The 14,486-nt window shown below is 43.2% G+C and overlaps 1 long non-coding RNA gene across 1 annotated transcript in view; it reads left to right on the top strand.

Moving 5' to 3' along the window:
- LOC138670860 (uncharacterized) overlaps positions 1-5,346 on the top strand; it is a 58,062-nt gene extending 52,716 nt beyond the window's left edge. Inside the window, exon 5 of the long non-coding RNA XR_011319384.1 lies at positions 2,637-5,346. This is a non-coding gene — a long non-coding RNA (uncharacterized lncRNA). The remainder of the gene's footprint in view (positions 1-2,636) is intronic.
- Positions 5,347-14,486: the final 9,140 nt, after the last annotated feature.

The following is a 14,486-nucleotide window of genomic DNA, read 5'->3' as shown; positions in this document are numbered from 1 at the left end:
GGTTGATGATGTGCTCAAAGTTCATGATAACCAGATATGAAAAACTGTGCACTCCTAAGTGATAATGTCAAGACTGTATTTTAACATCAGAAGGTAAATGTTAGACATGGGTTCATTTGGTTACATAGTCTGCTCTGTTTGACAAATGCCTAGTGTCCATGCACAATAGCCAGTGATTTTTAATGTTTCTGATATATTTAGAAAATTAGGAGATGCCCCTCAAGGGCTTGGCTATTGGTTGAAATAGAGGCCAAACAAATAGAAGTACTGTAACTGCTAAAATTGTGGTACATTTTGTGCTATGTGGGGATGAGTAATGCCAAAATAGTTGCCCTTGTTATCACTGAATGGAGACACTGTCCACGACACCCACGTTCTACCTCCTCCCTAAGATTCACAAAAATACAAATATTCCACCAGGTCACCCCATTATCTCGGGTTAGTTGGAGGACGTCAACCGGTGGATAGACTCCATGTTGCAACCCTTGGTTGAGGAATTGCCATCTTTCCTCAAGGATACTAATCAATTATTGCAGAAAGTGGATGGTCTATCCCTTGATGCTGATACTATGCTTGTAACAGCTGACGTCAAGTCGCTGTACACCAGTATAAGACACTGTGATGGCCTACGGGCCATCGAGTTCTTCCTGGGAACATCTAACATCTCTGTAGGTATGAGGGCTCTCATACTAGAACTATTAGATTTTACATTGACCCATAATGTCTTTGTTTTCAAGGGAACCTTCCTCCTACAGCTCCAGGGAACAGCCATGGGAGCGGCCTTTGCACCCCCTATGCCAATCTGTTCCTGGGGCTGTGGGAGAGGGACCTCGTCCTGTCAGATGTGCGGGGGTCTATGGACCGCATCCTACTCTGGACGCAGTACATAGACCAGGGGTGTCAAACTGCATTCCTCGAGGGTTGCAAACTGGTCATGTTTTCAGGATTTCCTTAGCATTGCACAAGGTGCTGGAATCATTCTCTGCAGGTGATTAAATTATCACCTGTGCAATGCAAGGAAATCCTGAAAACATGACCTGTTTGCAGCCCTCGAGGAATGCAGTTTGACACCCCTGACATAGACGACATCCTCATGATCTGGCAGGACACCTCTGATTCACCTTAGAATTTCATGCAGGAATTGAACAGTAATGACCAGAACATACGCCCGACATTTACATATGACCAGAACAAAATTGAGATTCTGGACGTTACTTTAAAGAGAGACTCCATGGGGGTAGTGCAGACAGGGATTTATAGAAAAACAACTTCCACGAACATGTTGCTGCATGCTTCCTCCTCCTACCTTACACATGGTAAGATCAGTACCAACAGGCCAGTTTCTTCGTCTATGTCGCATATGTTCGACGGATAAAGACTATGGGGAACAGGCCAAAGATTTGAAAAGGTTTCTGGAGCGAGGATATAGTCATCGGACAATCAAAAAAGCATACAATCAGGCCAAATATAGCCCTAGGAATAGGTTGCTATATCAAACTGATACAAATACGAATAAATCTGAACTAATCAGATTTATTACCAACTTTCATTCTCAAGCAGAGAGGGTGAGAAAGGCACTCTGTTAATCATGGCCAATTTTGAAGACAGATCCCATTATTGCAAAACTACTACCAGATAAGCCACTCATGACCTATCTTCGCTCTTTAAACCTTTGTGAACATATAACACGGAGCCATTATGTCAGTGACCCCCCACTAACATTCCTAAATATTAAGCAAATTAGGGGTGGATGTTCTACTTGCGGCATGTACAAATATAGATCGGGGAGATTCATTTATGGATTCCCTAGGGACTAAAAACTATAAGATATGGAAATGTATTACTTGTACATCTACAGTGCCTTGCGAAAGTATTCGGCTCACTGGAACTCAGATGTACAAAACTGATAGAGACATACCCCAAGCGACTTGCAGCTGTAATCGCAGCAAAAGGTGGCGCAACAAAGTATTAAGTTAAAGGGGCCGAATAATATTGCACGCCCCACTTTTCACTTTTTGAATTTCCACAAACATTTTAGACATCCAATAAATTTCGTTCAACTTCACAATTGTGTTCCACTTGTTGATGATTCTTCACCAAAAATTTACATTTGGTATCTTTATGTTTGAAAGCATGATATGTGGGAAAAGGTTGAAAAGTTCTAGGGAGCCGAATACTTTTGCAAAGCATTGTAGAAACGTGATCTATTTTGCCACTTGCCAGTGCTCCCTGATCTATATAGGACTCACTACACGCCAAATGAAGGTCCGGTTCAGGGAGCACGTGCTGAGAATTCAGGCCGCAGCGAAAGAAGATGACATTTCCACACTAAAAACTATGCCCAAACACTTCAAACTACACCATCAAAGGGATAGCAAGGGTTTTAGGGTTAAGGGCATCGGCATGTTGGAAGAAGGGATACGTGGTGGAAAGAACACCCAACGTCTGGCTCAATTGGAGGCACGCTGGATTTGGACTCTTAACACGGTCCATCCAAACGGCCTAAACGAAAATTTCTACTTTGCCTCATTTCTGTGATTGCAGCCAGCTGTGTGTAGATACACCCATTGGCACTCACGCTGCATTGATTTTAACCAGTTCTTAATACAATCTTAATTTTTTCTTTTATATTTTAGGTATATCTATAATCGTGTTTTCTATTTCGGGTTTGTTGATTCCATTATTTCCTCCGGACTGGGATGTCGAGTTCAAGAGCTACCGTAACTTTGATTAGGATCTTCCATTAAGCCCACAATGTTATATTGTTATATAGGATATACTCGAATGTCTTTATAGAGATATAGATATGTACCATCTAGGGAGTGGGTTGGGTGCCGTTTACATACCAGGGGTTAAGGGTGATTATGGTTAGTTTATGAATATTGTTAATCAAGGCATATTTATATAATGTGATGTTTTATATGTATGGGAATCCATTACTGTTATAACCTCTTGTTTGATAGTCACAGAATTATCTAATGGTGGCGAGGTGACTATCTAACTACATCATGTGCATCTAGTTTTAGTTGGTTAATGTAGCCAGGCATTTGATGTATATAGAAGTCTTTTTATGTGTAGCTATAGTTGGAAGTAGGATCCTATCCGTTATGGTGGCCAATAGGGGACACCATTGTGTTAGGCATACTAAATTACATGCAGTTCTCCAATAATTGGTGGTACATATCCATTATATCAACAGCTGTTGCCACACATAGCCGATCATATGATGCTACTTTGGCAGCAAATATTACAACATGTGGCTGAACTTATGGTCAGCGTACTGCCATGTTCATTTTAAGATGCAGACGTAACTTCTACCTTGGTTAGGATCACCATAACAGCATAATGTTATACTATATCTCATACAAGACTTGGTGTCATGCCGTTCTGTCTGTTTCTGGTTTTCGGCATAACAATGCATATGTTTGCTTTAACCCTTTACTCTATTCCCTCTTAATTTGAGCTGGGATACTGTTGGCTGTTACCTGGATGGAGCCTTCTCAGTTCCCTGCTCTGCTGCGCAGCTGTATATGGGTAGCTAGGTCTTTTCTATTGCTTGACCATCCGCATGTGCGGTCTTTGGTTGCTGCTGTAGAAGCTGTCCGCGGGTTGTGAGGTCATTTGCAGCTGGTGCATGACTTTCCACGTGGGTCAGTGCTTGCAGTCACAGCCAGGTGCCCTTAGCCTAAGTTCCTGCACTGATTGTGCTGTAATGGTTTCTGTTTGTGCTTAGGGCGTGTTCGGCCACACCTCCCCTGCTTTTATCAGGGTGAGGATGTGTACTTCAAATGCTGTCCCCAGCCAATTGCTGAGGGGCAGCTCCTATATAAAGTTCCCTTGCCCCATGGGCGGGGCCTGAGCTACTCACAAAGCTCCTGAACTTTGCTATGTGTGTTTGTGTTTTTGCACCTGTCCTGTCTATGTTTTGGTACCAAAGTCCTTGCCTTGATTCCTGTTTTGTCTTGTTCTGGCGCCTGTCCTGGAGGCGGTATATCCAGGCCCGAATCCTTGATCCTGTACCTGTCCTGTACCTGAACCTGTCTGAACCTGTCTGCTGTGATTATGTTCCTGGAATCCCTCTGCATCTGGAGCCCCACGCCAAGTGACTTTCAGTCTCTTGAAATCGGACTCAGCTGAGCATGTATGAACACCAGTGTCCCAGCTGATGACCTGGGCTGCCATGCCAGTGTCCCAGATGTCTTTCCTGAATCCTGATGTCCTGTTTGTACCCTGATGTCCTGCCTGGGTCCTGATGTCCCACCTATGTGTGCCTCGGTGATCCGTTGGTGCCTTGGGGTCCACTGGGTGGTACCCATCTGGAGGTGTGGAATCGGGAGCCTGACATTGTCATGTTTTGTTTATGTACTGTGTGACTTTACTTTAGTAAACTTTACTTTCTCTATACCTGAAGTTGTGCGGTGTAATCAAGTCTTACGTGTCTCTTTCTTTGTCCACATGCTCAGCTGCCACGGAACCCCGGTCTCTGCCCTCCCCTAGATCGGGTAGGCCCAGGTCCCCCTCAGCGGTACAAAGGGTCCGTATTGTGTCCCCGGGGGACGCGCTCCCCATGCCTTCTGAGGTTGGTTGGCTTGGGGGCGTCTATGGGCTGGGCCGCATCTGCGGCTGCAGCTGACCGTGATACTTGGCTTTTCCTGTGACATCACTGCGGGTCTGCACACATCCCTGCCCCATGACTCTGGGCTGCTTTTGGCTTCTATATGTGTGGGCAGTTGCCATGGTGTCTAAACTGGGCTCCTCCTATGCATGACGTCGATGCTGCCTTGAGTCCCGGGTTGCTATGGCAGTGGATGCGTCACTTCTGGTCTGCAGCCCTGCCACAACCAGTCCGGTAAGATATTTATATCTCCGGTGGTGTTCATTTGTCATTGACCCTGATGAAGGACATTTGAAATATGCGTTGGGGCGACGCGCCAGCACTGGTAGCACACTTTATGCCACTCACTTGAGGTAACTATTTACAGCTTGGCACCTATTATTCGGCATATATACCTAGGCATTATTTCTTGCCGTGTTCCATACAAGTGATCCCATCTGGCTCCGGTTAGCCATAATTTGTGCCCATGTGGCAAAAATAATTGAGACTTCTACATACATCCAAGATTGGATAAGTTAATGCAATGTATGTGGTGGCTCCTTGTAATTAGATTTATATCATAGTTCTAAGATTATTCACGTTGATATTTGCCTGTTTGCTACTTGGGCTGAGGCATCTGCGTTATAATACAGTAGCCGCACGAATTTCACAGTGGCTGCATTGTGTGTTTTCCGTCCTTGTCGTACCTGTATTGAATTTGATGTTATAATAAAGTATTATTTTTGCATTAATGGACTTACTGGGTCGCATTTATGTTTGTGGTTTCCACATCCCCTTCTCATGTTTATGCTAATTATCGACCAGTCCATATATTTTTGGTCCTGTTATTGTTGCAGCGGCAGGAGATTATCAAAAAATAGGACAGATTTTGTATATACAGTGGGGCAAAAAAGTATTTAGTCAGTCAGCAATAGTGCAAGTTCCACCACTTAAAAAAATGAGAGGCGTCTGTAATTTACATCATAGGTAAACCTCAACTATGGGAGACAAACTGAGAAAAAAAAATCCAGAAAATCACATTGTCTGTTTTTTTAACATTTTATTTGCATATTATGGTGGACAATAAGTATTTGGTCAGAAACAAAGATTCATCTCAATACTTTGTAATATATCCTTTGTTGGCAATGACAGAGGTCAAACGTTTTCTGTAAGTCTTCACAAGGTTGCCACACACTGTTGTTGGTATGTTGGCCCATTCCTCCATGCAGATCTCCTCTAGAGCAGTGATGTTTTTGGCTTTTCGCTTGGCAACACGGACTTTCAACTCCCTCCAAAGGTTTTCTATAGGGTTGAGATCTGGAAACTGGCTAGGCCACTCCAGGACCTTGAAATGCTTCTTACGAAGCCACTCCTTCGTTGCCCTGGCGGTGTGCTTTGGATCATTGTCATGTTGAAAGACCCAGCCACGTTTCATCTTCAATGCCCTTGCTGATGGAAGGAGGTTTGCACTCAAAATCTCACGATACATGGCCCCATTCATTCTTTCATGTACCCAGATCAGTCGTCCTGGCCCCTTTGCAGAGAAACAGCCCCAAAGCATGATGTTTCCACCACTATGCTTTACAGTAGGTATGGTGTTTGATGGATGCAACTCAGTATTCTTTTTCCTCCAAACACGACAAGTTGTGTTTTTACCAAACAGTTCCAGTTTGGTTTTATCAGACCATAGGACATTCTCCCAAAACTCCTCTGGATCATCCAAATGCTCTCTAGCAAACTTCAGACGGACCCGGACATGTACTGGCTTAAGCAATGGGACACGTCTGGCACTGCAGGATCTGAGTCCATGGTGGCGTAGTGTGTTACTTATGGTAGGCCTTGTTACATTGGTCCCAGCTCTCTGCAGTTCATTCACTAGGTCCCCCCGCGTGGTTCTGGGATTTTTGCTCACCGTTCTTGTGATCATTCTGACCCCACGGGGTGGGATTTTGCGTGGAGCCCCAGATCGAGGGAGATTATCAGTGGTCTTGTATGTCTTTCATTTTCTAATTATTGCTCCCACTGTTGATTTCTTCACTCCAAGCTGGTTGGCTATTGCAGATTCAGTCTTCCCAGCCTGGTGCAGGGCTACAATTTTGTTTCTGGTGTCCTTTGACAGCTCTTTGGTCTTCACCATAGTGGAGTTTGGAGTCAGACTGTTTGAGGGTGTGCACAGGTGTCTTTTTATACTGATAACAAGTTTAAACAGGTGCCATTACTACAGGTAATGAGTGGAGGAAAGAGGAGACTCTTAAAGAAGAAGTTACAGGTCTGTGAGAGCCAGAAATCTTGATTGTTTTTTTCTGACCAAATACTTATTTTCCACCATAATATGCAAATCAAATGATAAAAAAACAGACAATGTGATTTTCTGGATTTTTTTTTCTCAGTTTGTCTCCCATAGTTGAGGTCTACCTATGATGTAAATTGAAGACACAAAAGAGAATGGTAAAACCAAAAACACTCAGTTTGAAAAAATGTTTGCAGTAATCCGCAAGTGCTAGTAAAAGATGTAAATAACAGGGTATTTGGTTGATACGTTTTTTGCAAAAAATGTATACTAAGCTGCTCTACCAATCTTCACGGTATACCCATATCAGAGCAGTCCTAACTAATGTATGCAATCCCTATCTGATGTATTTAAAAACCTGATCATCTGTATATTACCTGTGTGAACAGGGTTCAGAGAGGAAAAATCCATGTGTGCATACAGGGCAGAACAGCTTTTGTGCAGCTAGCCCAAGAGGAGTGGTGGAACTCCCCAGTCTTGTAGACACAAGAGAACAATCATGGAAACAGGAACACATGGGCTACTTGCACAGTGAACAAGTCTGTAAGAACATGTTCACACACCACCAAGAAACCTGAAGACACAAAAGAGAATGGTAAAACCAAAAACACTCAGTTTGAAAAAATGTTTGCAGTAATCCGCAAGTGCTAGTAAAAGATGTAAATAACAGGGTATTTGGTTGATACGTTTTTTGCAAAAAATATATACTAAGCTGCTCTACCAATCTTCACGGTATACCCATATCAGAGCAGTCCTAACTAATGTATGCAATCCCTATCTGATGTATTTAAAAACCTGATCATCTGTATATTACCTGTGTGAACAGGGTTCAGAGAGGAAAAATCCATGTGTGCATACAGGGCAGAACAGCTTTTGTGCAGCTAGCCCAAGAGGAGTGGTGGAACTCCCCAGTCTTGTAGACACAAGAGAACAATCATGGAAACAGGAACACATGGGCTACTTGCACAGTGAACAAGTCTGTAAGAACATGTTCACACACCACCAAGAAACCTGAAGACACAAAAGAGAATGGTAAAACCAAAAACACTCAGTTTGAAAAAATGTTTGCAGTAATCCGCAAGTGCTAGTAAAAGATGTAAATAACAGGGTATTTGGTTGATACGTTTTTTGCAAAAAATGTATACTAAGCTGCTCTACCAATCTTCACGGTATACCCATATCAGAGCAGTCCTAACTAATGTATGCAATCCCTATCTGATGTATTTAAAAACCTGATCATCTGTATATTACCTGTGTGAACAGGGTTCAGAGAGGAAAAATCCATGTGTGCATACAGGGCAGAACAGCTTTTGTGCAGCTAGCCCAAGAGGAGTGGTGGAACTCCCCAGTCTTGTAGACACAAGAGAACAATCATGGAAACAGGAACACATGGGCTACTTGCACAGTGAACAAGTCTGTAAGAACATGTTCACACACCACCAAGAAACCTGAAGACACAAAAGAGAATGGTAAAACCAAAAACACTCAGTTTGAAAAAATGTTTGCAGTAATCCGCAAGTGCTAGTAAAAGATGTAAATAACAGGGTATTTGGTTGATACGTTTTTTGCAAAAAATATATACTAAGCTGCTCTACCAATCTTCACGGTATACCCATATCAGAGCAGTCCTAACTAATGTATGCAATCCCTATCTGATGTATTTAAAAACCTGATCATCTGTATATTACCTGTGTGAACAGGGTTCAGAGAGGAAAAATCCATGTGTGCATACAGGGCAGAACAGCTTTTGTGCAGCTAGCCCAAGAGGAGTGGTGGAACTCCCCAGTCTTGTAGACACAAGAGAACAATCATGGAAACAGGAACACATGGGCTACTTGCACAGTGAACAAGTCTGTAAGAACATGTTCACACACCACCAAGAAACCTGAAGACACAAAAGAGAATGGTAAAACCAAAAACACTCAGTTTGAAAAAATGTTTGCAGTAATCCGCAAGTGCTAGTAAAAGATGTAAATAACAGGGTATTTGGTTGATACGTTTTTTGCAAAAAATGTATACTAAGCTGCTCTACCAATCTTCACGGTATACCCATATCAGAGCAGTCCTAACTAATGTATGCAATCCCTATCTGATGTATTTAAAAACCTGATCATCTGTATATTACCTGTGTGAACAGGGTTCAGAGAGGAAAAATCCATGTGTGCATACAGGGCAGAACAGCTTTTGTGCAGCTAGCCCAAGAGGAGTGGTGGAACTCCCCAGTCTTGTAGACACAAGAGAACAATCATGGAAACAGGAACACATGGGCTACTTGCACAGTGAACAAGTCTGTAAGAACATGTTCACACACCACCAAGAAACCTGAAGACACAAAAGAGAATGGTAAAACCAAAAACACTCAGTTTGAAAAAATGTTTGCAGTAATCCGCAAGTGCTAGTAAAAGATGTAAATAACAGGGTATTTGGTTGATACGTTTTTTGCAAAAAATGTATACTAAGCTGCTCTACCAATCTTCACGGTATACCCATATCAGAGCAGTCCTAACTAATGTATGCAATCCCTATCTGATGTATTTAAAAACCTGATCATCTGTATATTACCTGTGTGAACAGGGTTCAGAGAGGCAAAATCCATGTGTGCATACAGGGCAGAACAGCTTTTGTGCAGCTAGCCCAAGAGGAGTGGTGGAACTCCCCAGTCTTGTAGACACAAGAGAACAATCATGGAAACAGGAACACATGGGCTACTTGCACAGTGAACAAGTCTGTAAGAACATGTTCACACACCACCAAGAAACCTGAAGACACAAAAGAGAATGGTAAAACCAAAAACACTCAGTTTGAAAAAATGTTTGCAGTAATCCGCAAGTGCTAGTAAAAGATGTAAATAACAGGGTATTTGGTTGATACGTTTTTTGCAAAAAATGTATACTAAGCTGCTCTACCAATCTTCACGGTATACCCATATCAGAGCAGTCCTAACTAATGTATGCAATCCCTATCTGATGTATTTAAAAACCTGATCATCTGTATATTACCTGTGTGAACAGGGTTCAGAGAGGAAAAATCCATGTGTGCATACAGGGCAGAACAGCTTTCCTGTGTTCCTGTTCCTATGATGTAAATTGCAGACGCCTCTCATCTTTTTAAGTGGTGGAACTTGCACTATTGCTGACTGACTAAATACTTTTTTGCCCCACTGTATATCCATGCCATAGGGGCAGCACGGTGGCGCAGTGGTTAGCACTGCAACCTTGCAGCGCTGGGGTCCTGGGTTCTAATCCCACCCAGGACCACATCTGCAAAGAGTTTGTATGTTCTCTCTGTGTTTGCGTGGGTTTCCTCTGGGCACTCCGGCTTCCTCCCACATTCCAAAGACATACTGATAGGGATTCTAGATTGTGAGCCCCATCGGGGAGGAGGGAGCTCCTACCTGGAGGAGGGAGAGGGATATGCAGGAACACCGGCATTAGCGTTACAAATATGACTCATTTTATTACTTTAAATTAAACCATTTGCTGCTTATTGCGTAGTGTTTTTTTAGTAGTTTTGGCTTGACTGATATGGGAATGTAAGGTAGTCTTTATCAAATTAGGCTTTGGCAAATATCAGTTTTTTCTACTGTACTATGCAAAACTATGTGTGCAAAACTGTAAAGCGCTGCGGAATATGTTAGCGCTATATAAAAATAAAGATTATTATTATTATGCCATGTTGCTGCTGCCGTTTTTCTTGAGTATTGTTTCCTTTTGTTTCCTCTTATAATGATGTGGCCTCTATCATTAAGAATATCATAGTAAAAATGATAAATTAATTTGTTAAAAAATAAATTATTTCCGTTATCCCTGGTGCCCTGACTTGAGTCTGTTCTATCTGGCGTCATTTCAAAGCAGTCACAGACCGCTCCTGCTGGCGATTCAGCTGCTCCATGTCAACAGAGCAGCTCTTCTCATTCTGGATAACCCCTTTAAGGATATTTATAGACTTTAAATATTTTACATTTTGCATTTAACATATTAACTAATGTTAAATTTGGTCTTGGGTGTCATTAAGTCAACCATTTTTGTCCTCTAGTTTTTTTCATATGTTAATTTTTTGTGTATAAAAACATATTTGTGGATCCATCTTGTCAATTCAGGTGAATGGGTTTGCAAAAAAGTCACATCTGATGACATCCTGTTCCAGTCACTTTACCATCACAGCCAATCAAGGGCTTCAGAGGTCAAGTAAATGGGACATCTTCACTTTTGCGCAGACCACCGGAGGTGACAATGCTGGACCCATGGTGGTTCATGTGGATAAGTACAGTAACACATGAGGGTCGTGGACCCACTGCGCCACAGGCTGGCCTTATCCAGGAGGGGTATGGCTAGGTGGCTAAGTGGTTTTCGCTGGAGCTGCTAATTGTGAAGTTAGGCTTGTGTTGCAGGTAGCTGCCAGGTACCTGGGCAGTCCCTGGTACTCCAGTTGCTGACCCCAAGTGTCAGGATCGCAGTCATGGACTTGTGCTCAGAGTTACTGGGAGGATAAGACTCGGATACTAGAATAATAGCCAGAAAGACAGAACTGGCTTCAGGTTCAAGTATCCCCAGAGAGGCTTTAGATTCAGGTACCACCGGAGCGGTTTTAGGGACAAACAGCGAGTGTCTCAACACCAGGTTCTAGTTCAGACAGCACAAGGGACCTGGCAACTGACTAGTTGCCTGTTGTGAATTCTGTGGCTGAATTCACTCCTGTGGTCACAAGTGGTATTGCAGCCTCTGGGCTTCCTCCCTCAGGTGTTTTGGTGAGCTCGTTGGCTGCCTTGCTATTTAACTCCACCTGAGTCTGTCTTCCTTGCTCCTTGTCAATGTTCCAGTGTTGGATCTGAGCTACTGCATCTTTCCTGTGGCCTGCTGCTCTGCTAGATAAGTGTTACTTTGTTTTTGTTTCCGTTTTTTCTGTCCAGCTGTGCTATTCTCTTTTGCTGGAAGCTCTGAGACGCAAAGGGTGCACCGCCGTGCCGTTAGTTCGGCACGGTGGGTCTTTTTGCCCCCCTTTGCGTGGTTCTGCTTTAGGGTTTTTTGTAGACTGCATAGTTCTCTTTGCTATCCTCGCTCTGTCTAGAATATCGGGCCTCACTTTGCTGAATCTATTTCATTCCTACGTTTTGTCTTTTCATCTTGCTAACAGTCATTATATGTGGGGGGCTGCCTATTCCTTTGGGGTATTTCTCTGAGGCAAGTCAGGCTTGTATTTCTATCTTCAGGCTAGTCAGCTCCTCAGGCAGTGCCGAGTTGCATAGGTAGTGTTAGGCGCAATCCACTGCTGCTTTTAGTTGTGTGAGGATAGGTTCAGGTATTGCAGTCTGCAGAGATTCCACGTCTCAGAGCTTGTTCTATTGTTTTTGGGTTATTGCCATATCACTGTATGTGCGCTGATTACTGCACACTGTGTTGCCTGATAGCACAGCATAACAGTACAAGGAGCCAAACCAATGATTCTCAATAGAGGGAAAAAAGAAGTCCTGACATCATTTTTTTTTTTTTTTCCTCAGCTCTGTCTTCAGTTTTTTTTTTTTTTTTCCCCTAGACATTAGAGTGCTTCAGGACACAGCTGTGGACATGGATATTCAGGCTCTGTGCTCCTCAATGGATAATCTCGTTATAAATGTACAAAAGATTCAAGATACAATTGATCAGAAATCTATGTTAGAACCAAGAATTCCTATTCCTGATTTGTTTTTTGGTGACAGAACTAAGTTCCTGAGCTTCAAAAATAATTGTAAGCTATTTCTGGCCTTGAAACCTCATTCTTCTGGTAATCCTATTCAACAGGTTTTGATTATTATTTCTTTTTTGCGCGGCGACCCACAGGACTGGGCGTTTTCTCTTGCGCCAGGAGACCCTGCATTGAGTAATGTTGATGCGTTTTTCCAGGCGCTTGGATTGCTTTACGATGAGCCTAATTCAGTGGATCAGGCTGAGAAAAATTTGCTGGCTTTATGCCAGGGTCAGGATGATGTAGAAGTATATTGTCAGAAATTTAGGAAATGGTCAGTACTCACTCTGTGGAATGAATCTGCACTGGCGGCTTGGTTCAGAAAGGGTCTCTCTGAAGCTCTTAAGGATGTCATGGTGGGATTTCCTATGCCTGCTGGTTTGAATGAGTCTATGTCCTTGGCCATTCAGATCGGTCGTCGCTTGCGCGAGCGTAAATCTGTGCACCATCTGGCGGTATTGTCTGAGAGTAAACCTGAGCCTATGCAGTGCGACAGGACTATGACTAAAGTTGAACGGCAAGAACACAGACGTCTGAACAGGCTGTGTTTCTACTGTGGTGATTCCACTCATGCTATTTCTGATTGTCCTAAGCGCACTAAGCGGTCCGCTAGGTCTGCCGTCATTGGTACTGTACAGTCCAAATTCCTTCTGTCCATTACCTTGATATGCTCTTTGTCATCGTATTCTGTCATGGTGTTTGTGGATTCAGGCGCTGCCCTGAATCTGATGGATTTGGATTATGCTAAACGTTGTGGATTTTTCTTGGAGCCTTTGCGGTGTCCTATTCCGTTGAGAGGAATTGATGCTACACCTTTGGCCAAGAATAAGCCTCAGTACTGGGCCCAGCTGACCATGTGCATGGCTCCTGCACATCAGGAAGTTATTCGCTTTCTGGTACTGCATAATCTGCATGATGTGGTCGTGTTGGGGTTGCCATGGCTACAAACCCATAATCCAGTATTGGATTGGAATTCCATGTCGGTATCCAGCTGGGGTTGTCAGGGGGTACATGGTGATGTTCCATTTTTGTCGATTTCGTCATCCACCCCTTCTGAGGTCCCAGAGTTCTTGTCTGATTATCAGAATGTATTTGAAGAGCCCAAGTCTGATGCCCTACCTCCGCATAGGAATTGTGATTGTGCTATCAATTTGATTCCTGGTAGTAAATTCCCTAAGGGTCGTTTATTTAATTTGTCTGTGCCTGAACACACCGCTATGCGCAGTTATGTGAAAGAATCCCTGGAGAAGGGACATATTCGCCCATCGTCATCACCATTGGGAGCAGGGTTCTTTTTTGTAGCCAAAAAGGATGGTTCGCTAAGACCGTGTATTGATTACCGCCTTCTTAATAAGATCACTGTTAAGTTTCAGTATCCCTTGCCATTGATATCTGACTTGTTTGCTCGGATTAAGGGGGCTAGTTGGTTTACTAAGATTGATCTTCGTGGTGCGTATAATCTGGTGAGAATCAGGCAGGGAGATGAATGGAAAACGGCATTTAATACGCCCGAGGGTCATTTTGAGTATCTGGTGATGCCGTTCGGACTTGCCAATGCTCCATCTGTTTTTCAGTCTTTTATGCATGACATTTTCCGTGAGTATCTGGATAAATTCCTGATTGTTTACTTGGATGACATTTTGATCTTCTCTGATGATTGGGAGTCTCATGTGAAGCAAGTCAGAATGGTTTTCCAGGTACTGCGTGCTAATTCCTTGTTCGTGAAGGGATCAAAGTGTCTCTTCGGTGTGCAGAAAGTTTCATTTTTGGGGTTCATCTTTTCCCCTTCTACTATCGAGATGGATCCGGTTAAGGTCCAGGCCATCCAGGATTGGACTCAGCCTACATCTCTGAAAAGTCTGCAGAAATTCCTGGGCTTTG

The sequence above is a fragment of the Ranitomeya imitator genome, chromosome 3, assembly GCF_032444005.1.
Source record: "Ranitomeya imitator isolate aRanImi1 chromosome 3, aRanImi1.pri, whole genome shotgun sequence".
Taxonomy (NCBI): domain Eukaryota; kingdom Metazoa; phylum Chordata; class Amphibia; order Anura; family Dendrobatidae; genus Ranitomeya; species Ranitomeya imitator.
Note: the sequence above shows the minus strand (reverse complement) of the source record. Positions and strands in the feature narration are given on the sequence as shown.